Source organism: Taudactylus pleione, unplaced genomic scaffold (assembly GCF_031769625.1).
Source record: "Taudactylus pleione unplaced genomic scaffold, aTauple2 ptg000283l, whole genome shotgun sequence".
Taxonomy (NCBI): Eukaryota; Metazoa; Chordata; class Amphibia; order Anura; family Myobatrachidae; genus Taudactylus; species Taudactylus pleione.
This window is the reverse complement of record NW_028284685.1, coordinates 2,023,481-2,032,301: the sequence shown is the minus strand read 5'-3', so window position 1 is coordinate 2,032,301 and position 8,821 is coordinate 2,023,481.

Genomic DNA, 8,821 nt, shown 5'->3' with positions numbered 1-8,821 from the left:
AACCATCGTTATGGGTCTCGCACCTAAGGGGGCGTGCTGTCGATGGTGAGTGACAGCACGCTCCCTTTGGTGGGCGTGCTGGGGGCGTGGCTGCCCAGACGGAGGCGTTCCCATGGGAACGCCTACCATCTGGGACCGGCCCCACTGACTTCACTAGTGATGTCAGTGGGAGTGCTTTTGGCTCTGATAGAGCCAAAAGCACTCCAGGGCTTGCGGCAGATGAGACCCTACCACAAGGGTCTCGTCGCAAGCCCGATGGTCATGATGGTCTTGACCATCGCGACCATCATTTCGGCCGCTCGCTATAGCTGTGGGTGGTCACCCACAGCTATGCGAGCGGCCAGGAGGCCGCTCTTAAAAAAGATAAGGACGGCCCTGATTCAGAGCGAGCGCTCTGTCAGAGCGTCCGGCTCTGAATCAGGCCCTCAGTACAACCAGCACTAGGCTATGGGAACCAGGGCTGGTTCTGGAATTACAGAGAAAAATTTGCATAGGGTCTCCCTGTAATTCACAGAACCAGCCCTGGACCCTATCTAACGGAGGACTGATGCCACAGCCAGGGGAGCCCTATCACTGGGGCCCCCAGCCACAGCATCAGCCCTGATCACTAGTCTGCCCTGGACAGGGATCCCTGGGGAGTTGGAGACCCCTCCAATAAAGGGGTCTTCCTCTCCAGGACACCCCTAGCCTAGGCTGATAGCCCGGGGTTATGCCCGCAATCCCTGGGCAGTGGGTGGCGGGTTGATTGTGTTAGTGTAGTGTAAAAATAGAAGAATATAAACATTGTCTTTACAGTAGAACTGCAGGTCCCAGCAAGCCTCCCCTGCATGCTGGTACTTAGAGAACCACAAGTACCAGCATGCGGGGCATTAAGGGCCCACTGGGACCTGTAGTTCACCTGTAAAGAAATGTTGAAAGAAACACACACACACACCTTACACAGTATAAGTTTAATACATACAGACATACACACTCACACAATACTTACCTATATTACCTCGAGTGGTCCCCTTGTCCTGTAGGCATCCATGGGTCTTCTTAAAATAACAAAATGATAAACGCAACCATCGTACTTAGCAATATTCACCCTAACCAGGATGAATACTCCTTCCCAAATGAAGCGCACAGACGCGGCTTCCTCCTTTGAAGGTCCGGGTCTGAGTGTTCATTGACTGAGAGAGGTCAGGCACCGCCTCTCAGCCAATGAATGGCTCCCTCCATTGAACTCAAAGGTGGGAGCCACAGGGTAACTAAAGTTTATCTTGCGGTTCCCACCATTGAGTTCAATGGAGGGAGCAGTTCATTGGCTGAGAGGCGGTGCATGACCTCTCTCAGCCAATGAACGCTCAGACCCGGACCTTAAAAGGAGGAAGCCGCATCTGTGCTGCATCTGTGCGCTTCTTTCTTTTAAATAACCTACTTACTTGTGCCTATTTTCCATTTTTTTTAATACCTCCACCCAAGGGATTATGTTGACTCATATTATCACAATCTACAACTGACGGACATCGGTGCATAAATGAATGTCCAAAGCGTTGTCTATTGTACAAATATGTGAGCTTGATACGAAGTAAATTGCTCATCCATCTTCATTGCACTAGTATTACACTGTTTCTTCTCTTTTCATCTCTCCCTTGGAGGAGCTGTAAAACAACAAGGAACCTTTGTCCATTGTGGACACAACCAAAGCATATATGGTGTAAGGGCCTGATTCAGCAAGGATCGCAATTGCAAAGCTACTAATTGTTAATTGTGCTCGGTTTATGTTTTGGTTAGTGTATTGTAATGTAATGTTCTGTGTACCCTGTACTGTCCTACACTTGACAAATGTATGGCACTGTGGACAACTTGTGGCGCCTTATAAGTAAAATGTTTTAATAATAATAAATAATAATATACTGAGAATTGCTAAGAGATACCGAGATCTACTATATATCAAGTACTCTGTAATCCTGATTGAGTTAGAGAAAACAATATGATAATCATCTTGTTTGTGCTACTAGAGAAAGTGTCTAAGTTTGTATGTGTAAAGAGTGGCAGCCATTTTGTGTAAACACTGAGCTGCGTTAAAGAGCATTTTGGAATTGAGTTATTGCTACTGTGCAGTACTGAAGACAATTGGGATATATTGCAAGTGGAACTGTATTTATTGTGCCTTTGTATTGGAAAACCAAAGTTATTGCTCTCTGGAGTCAGGAAAGAACAGTATTAGATGCTAAACTTATTGCTATTACCAATTTTGGATTACAAATACATGCATGTTATAGGTCAGTAACCATCCAGCAACAGTGTACTGTACTTCAATACATAACTTTGTGTGCACTTTAAAATAAAATACTGAACAGTTTTGAGGTTTTTGCTAAATCTTCTTAGGAATAATCTATGCTGTGTGACACAGTTAGGTTAGGGGGTCCCTCTCCTGGGTAGAGGACTCCTTCCTTACACACACACACACACAGCAGCAGGGAAGCAGCACACCAGTCTGGATGCAAGTACAAGCTGGTCGGCGCCAGTCTTTATTGTACAATATCAGAAATAACACAAAGATAACATAAACGTAAATCCTAGCCCTGTCGGGGTACTAACTTCACAGGTAGTTCCCTCACTACCAGAACCTGGCAGGGCCTAATGCCCTCACCAGCAACAAAGCACAGCACAGTACTCACAGATAGGTTTTCCAAGTGTCTCTGAGCAAACTCCCTGTCTGCTCTCCCAGGTGAGACAATCAGCCCTCAACACACTAGGCTTATATTGGCCACTCTCAGGTGGGAACCCAATCAAGTCTGTTAACAGGCTAAGAGAACCAAAACCTGGAGTGGCCGTGGGTGGAGCCCTCCCTCTCCTCTCACCCACAACCCCAGGTCCCAAACCGGCTTTTCAAAAAACCGAAACTCAAGCCTGCTATACTGCAGACTTTCTCCTGGGGGTTTAAAACACAAAAGACAGGAATCTGGGACAAATGTACCTGCCACAGACCACTTTACCAGTGATCCTATCACATACCCCCCCCCCTTTGTTTCGACCTGTGGGGCGGAACAACTGAAGCCTCCAAACAATGAACGCGTGACAATGCGTCAGCATTGGCCAGCTGGCTTCCTGGCCTGTGTTCCACTGAAAATTTAAAAGTTTGTAACGCCAAGAACCATCTTATAATTCTCGCATTACTGTCCTTATTTTCAGACATCCACTTCAGAGGGGCATGGTCAGTGATCAATTTGAACTTTCTTCCGACCAAGTAGTACCTGAGAGCCTCTAATGCCCACTTTATGGCCAACGCCTCCTTCTCCACTGTGGCATAGTTTCTCTCATGTACATTCAACTTTCTGCTAAGATAGAAAATAGGGTGTTCCTCACCCTCCTTGTTCTGGGACAGGACCGCTCCTATACCTACTTCTGATGCATCGGTTTGTACTATAAATTCCCTTTCAAAATTAGGAGTCATCAGGACTGGTTGGGAACACAACGCTACTTTCAACTCCTGAAAAGCTTTCTCTGCCTCAGGACTCCATTCTACCATGACTTTTTGTTTGCCTTTGGTCAGGTCAGTCAGTGGGACTGCCATGGTGGCAAAGTTGGGTATAAACCTCCTGTAATACCCCGTAATTCCCAAGAAGGCTCTCACCTGCTTCTTATTCAGAGGCCGTGGCCAGTTTTGTATGGCATCAACTTTATTGAACTGAGGCTTTATCAGGCCTCTGCCAATGGTGTATACCAGATATTTTACTTCCTCCATGCCTAGACAACACTTTTTTGGGTTGGCTGTCAAACCTGCCTTATAGATGGAGTCCAACACTGCTTGTACCCTGGGTAAGTGAGACTGCCAATCAGGACTATGAACGACCACGTCATCCAGATAAGCAGCCGCATACCGTCTATGGGGCCTTAGAATCCTGTCCATCATTCTTTGGAAGGTAGCAGGTGCCCCATGTAGCCCAAAGGGCAACATCTTGTACTGAAAAAAAGCCCTCTGGCGCTGAAAAAGCTGTCTTTTGTTTGGCGCTCTTGGTTAACGGTACTTGCCAATACCCTTTGGTTAGGTCAAGAGTGGTTAAATACCTTGCCATCCCTAGTCTCTCAATCAGTTCATCCACTCTTGGCATCGGGTCGAATTTTGAAACACTGTTCAACTTTCGGAAGTCATTGCAGAAACGCACACTCCCGTCGGGCTTTGGAATCAACACAATGGGAATTGACCATTCACTATGTGATTCTTCAATAACCCCTAACTCTAGCATATTTTTAATTTCTTTCAACACCGATTCTCTTTGTGCTTCTGGTAACCTATAGGGCTTTAGATTAACTTTAACCCCTGGGTCAGTGATGATGTCATGTTTAATGACCGAGGTTTTCCCAGGTACGTTAGAGAACAGCACCCTATTTCTAATCAGAAACTCCTTGACCTCTTGTTGTTGAATTGCCGACAGGGTTTTTGCCACTGTCACTTTGGGAACTAAGGGCCCTGGACTTACTGGAGGGTCTCGGACGGCCGACAGTACCGTTCTATCTTTCCAGGGCTTTAACAGATTTACATGGTATATCTGTTCCGGCTTTCTTTTCCCCGGCTGGTAAACTTTGTAATTGACCTGCCCCACTCTTTCTAAGATTTCAAAGGGCCCTTGCCATTTAGCCAAAAGTTTATTTTCCACAGTGGGAACCAATACTAACACTCTGTCCCCAGGAGCAAAGCTGCGTAACCGAGCATTGCGGTTGTATACTCTCTGCTGTGCCTGTTGAGCCTGTTCCAGGTGCTCTCTCACTATCGGCACTACCGCAGCAATTCTCTCCTGCATTTGAGAAACATACTCAATCACCGTTTTGTAAGGACTAGACTGCCCCTCCCATGTCTCTTTGGCAATGTCTAGTAACCCCCTTGGGTGTCTCCCATACAACAAGTCGAAGGGTGAAAACCCGGTGGAGGACTGGGGAACTTCTCTTATGGCCAACAATAAATACGGCAATAAGTAGTCCCAATCCCTACCATCCTTGTCGACCACTTTCCTAAGCATGTGTTTTAACGTCTTGTTAAACCTCTCGACCAGCCCATCGGTTTGGGGGTGATAAACCGAAGTTCTTAACTGTTCGATTTTGAACAGGCGGCATAACTCTTTCATGACTTTGGACATAAACGGTGTACCCTGGTCAGTTAGTATCTCCTTAGGTATACCCAGCCTGCTAAAGACATGAACTAGCTCTCTGGCAATGGTCTTGGTTGACGTATTGCGCAACGGGATCGCTTCCGGGTACCTGGTAGCGTAATCCATTATGACCAGAATATACTGGTGTCCCCTGGCAGACTTCATTAAGGATCCAACCAAATCCATCTCTATTCTTTCAAACGGCACCTCTATGATAGGCAATGGAACTAGTGGACCCTTAAAATGTGGCCTGGGAGCATGATACTGACACTCAGGGCAGGATGCGCAAAAGTCAGATACCTCTTTATGAAGCCCGGGCCAGAAAAACCTCTGCATTATTTGCTCAGTGGTTTTCTCTACCCCTAGATGGCCTGCCGTTATATGACCATGGGCCAGATCCAACACTGTTCTTCTGTAGGCTTTGGGAACTATTAGTTGTTCCACAACATCTTCCCCCTTCTTAGTCACCTGATATAACAAATCCTGACACATTGCCATGTGGGGATAGGACAAAGGACTATCAGGGCCTACGGGTTTACCATCAACTATTTTTACATTCTCCCTGGCTTTTACCAAAGTAGGGTCATTCAACTGCTCCACGGCAAAGACCTCTCTTCTGACCTCTAAATCAGGCAGATGATCACCTGGCCCAACAACACTTCCCACCTCAATGGGAGGCACATCAGTTGGTGGGCCACCGTCACATTCCGCATTCTCTAGTTCGCCAACCATAGTAGAAAAAGGGAATAACTCTGACTCAGAAGAAACTCCCTCCTCCACTACATCGACAACCTTCTCAAATGGATCGGGGTTGTTCACCTCTGGAACAAAACGGCTTTCCCACAACTTCCAGAAGTGAGCAAAGTCTCTCCCCAATATTGCATCGTACACCAGACCATGCACCAAACCCACAGAAACTATAGCAGAGCCACATGGTGTCTCGATGTTCACCTCGGCCGTAACATAATATCGAGTATCCCCATGTATGCAGGTCACACCAACAGTTTTCCCTGTATGCCTCAAGGGGTTCACCAGCACAGCTTTTATAAGTGTCACCAAGCTACCAGAGTCTAACAGTGCCTCTACTCGGTTGCCATCTACAGTGAGTACACACATGTGCTTATCAGTCTCAGCCTGCCGGTCAGCCGTACAGGCTATCTGTGCAAAGAAAGACCCCCTGCGATAGACATGAGCAGTATCACATTGCATAGGTTCAGTTGTAAGTGCACAATTAACGGCAATATGGCCGAAGCCACCACATCAGAAACACTGAGTCATATTAATGTCTAGTCGTTTACGGGGCAAGAACCTTCCCGGCCTGGCAGGCCTGTCTCCAGGTTCTACACCCTCCGTCTTAGGTACATTCCACCGCCCAGCACCCTTCTCCCTTGGAACAGTCTTACCAGTGTCTCTGGGAGTTCGCCGGTGCGCCATCGGGGCTCGGTGGGGCATACTCGTCAGCTCCTCAGCCGCCACGTACCTCTCCACCAGCTCGACCAACTGGTCTGCGGACTTAGGGTCTGCATGGCTCACCCATTTGCGCAGAGTCGCAGGTAATCATCGCAGGTACCGGTCCATCATGACCCTTTCCACGATCTGTGGTCCCGTCAGCGTCTCGGGCTGTAGCCATTTTGAGGACAGATGGGCGAGGTCATGCATCTGTGAACGTGGAGGCTTGTCCATATGGAACTCCCAGCGGTGGACCCGTTGGGCACGAACAAAGGTGGTGACTCCCAAGCGAGTTAGGATCTCCTGTTTTAGTTTTTTATAGTCCTTGGCATCAGCCAGGCATAAGTCAAAATAGGCCTTTTGTGGCTCCCCAGACAAAAAAGGTGCCACAAGACTTGCCCACTGCTCCTGGGGCCAACTCTCCCTTTCGGCCGTTCTTTCAAATGCGGCGAGATAGGCCTCCACATCATCGCCCGAAGTCATCTTTTGGAGGAAGTGACTGGCTCGTACGGAGTGAGTGGTGGTGGGAGGACCAGTATTAACATCTCTGGGCCGGGCGACCAGGTGCTGTACCACCTCTTTTATGGCCTGGCTGTTTTCCTCGATGGCGACCTGTTGTTGCCTCTGGGCTGTCTCCAAGGCCAACAGTTGCACCCTGGAGGATTCCTGCTGAGCCCAGGTAGCTTCCTGCAGAAGTTTGTTCGTCTCCTGCTGAGCTCTGGTAGATTCCGGCTGAAGTTTGTCTCCTGCTGAGCCCTGGTAGATTCCTGCTGAGCTGCTGTAGCTTGGAGCAAGGCCTTAACAATGTCCTCCATTTTGTCCTGGGGTGTAGGTTGGAAACTGAACCTTGCCTCTCTGAGCATTGGCTGACGCCTCCTCTATGGGACTCCAAGGACACAGTGTTATTTCCACACTCACAAATTGGGTGTCTGTCCCTTTAATTTTTAAATGGAAAGTTTTCCTCTTGCTGCAACTTTAGTGTGTGTGGTTGCCCGCATTCTCCACCATATTGTGACACAGTTAGGTAAGGGGGTCCCTCTCCTGGGTAGAGGACTCCTTCCTTACACACACACACACAGCAGCAGGGAAGCAGCACACCAGTCTGGATGCAAGTACAAGCTGGTCGGCGCCAGTCTTTATTGTACAATGTCAGAAATAACACAAAGAAAACATAAACGTAAATGCTAGCCCTGTCGGGGCACTAACTTCACAGGTAGTTCCCTCACTACCAGAACCTGGCAGGGCCTAATGCCCTCGCCAGCAACAAAGCACAGCACAGTACTCACAGATAGGTTTTCCAAGTGTCTCTGAGCAAACTCCCTGTCTGCTCTCCCAGGTGAGACAATCAGCCCTCAACACACTAGGCTTATATTGGCCACTCTCAGGTGGGAACCCAATCAAGCCTGTTACCAGGCTAAGAGAACCAAAACCTGGAGTGGCCGTGGGTGGAGCCCTCCCTCTCCTCTCACCCACAACCCCCAGGTCCCAAACCGGCTTTTCAAAAAACTGAAACTCAAGCCTGCTATACTGCAGACTTTCTCCTGGGGGTTTAAAACACAAAAGACAGGAATCTGGGACAAATGTACCTGCCACAGACCACTTTACCAGTGATCATATCACAGCTGCTATTACTGAATGTCCATGTTTTGCAAAGGTAAATGTGTGTTTATGATATAGTATATTAAGACACCCAAGAAATTGCCATTTTTCTAGTTATAGCCAAAGAGGTGCTGCAGCAGCAGCAAAGATAAAGAAGCCCATTTAACTATTGGAGACAGTTATTGCCCATTGCCTATTCATTACTGTATTACTAACTACTTTGTTAAAATTGTTATATTTCCTTTTGTGCTGCAATCTCCTATTATATGTATGGTGATCATTATTTTCATACAGTGATCTAACCTAGATATATGTCCTTCTATCCCCTTTTAATAAAACTACTGTATTATTCTATTTACAAAGTCTGTCATGTTATGTCATTTTACTGTGTGTATGGGGTTAGCCTCTCTGCTACAGCTATAGATGGATAAAGCCTGTTGAGTCATTGCCATAGAAGAAGGAAGACTCACTGGAGATGCTGTACGGTACCATCAACACCAAACTTATCTGCGCCCACTACATCATTCTGTGTCAGACGCAAGACCAAATGCGGACAGATTCTATGGATATATCTGCAAACTGCACATGCACAGCTGAAAGCAATCGCAGACAGCGCATGTATCGTACATTGCATATGC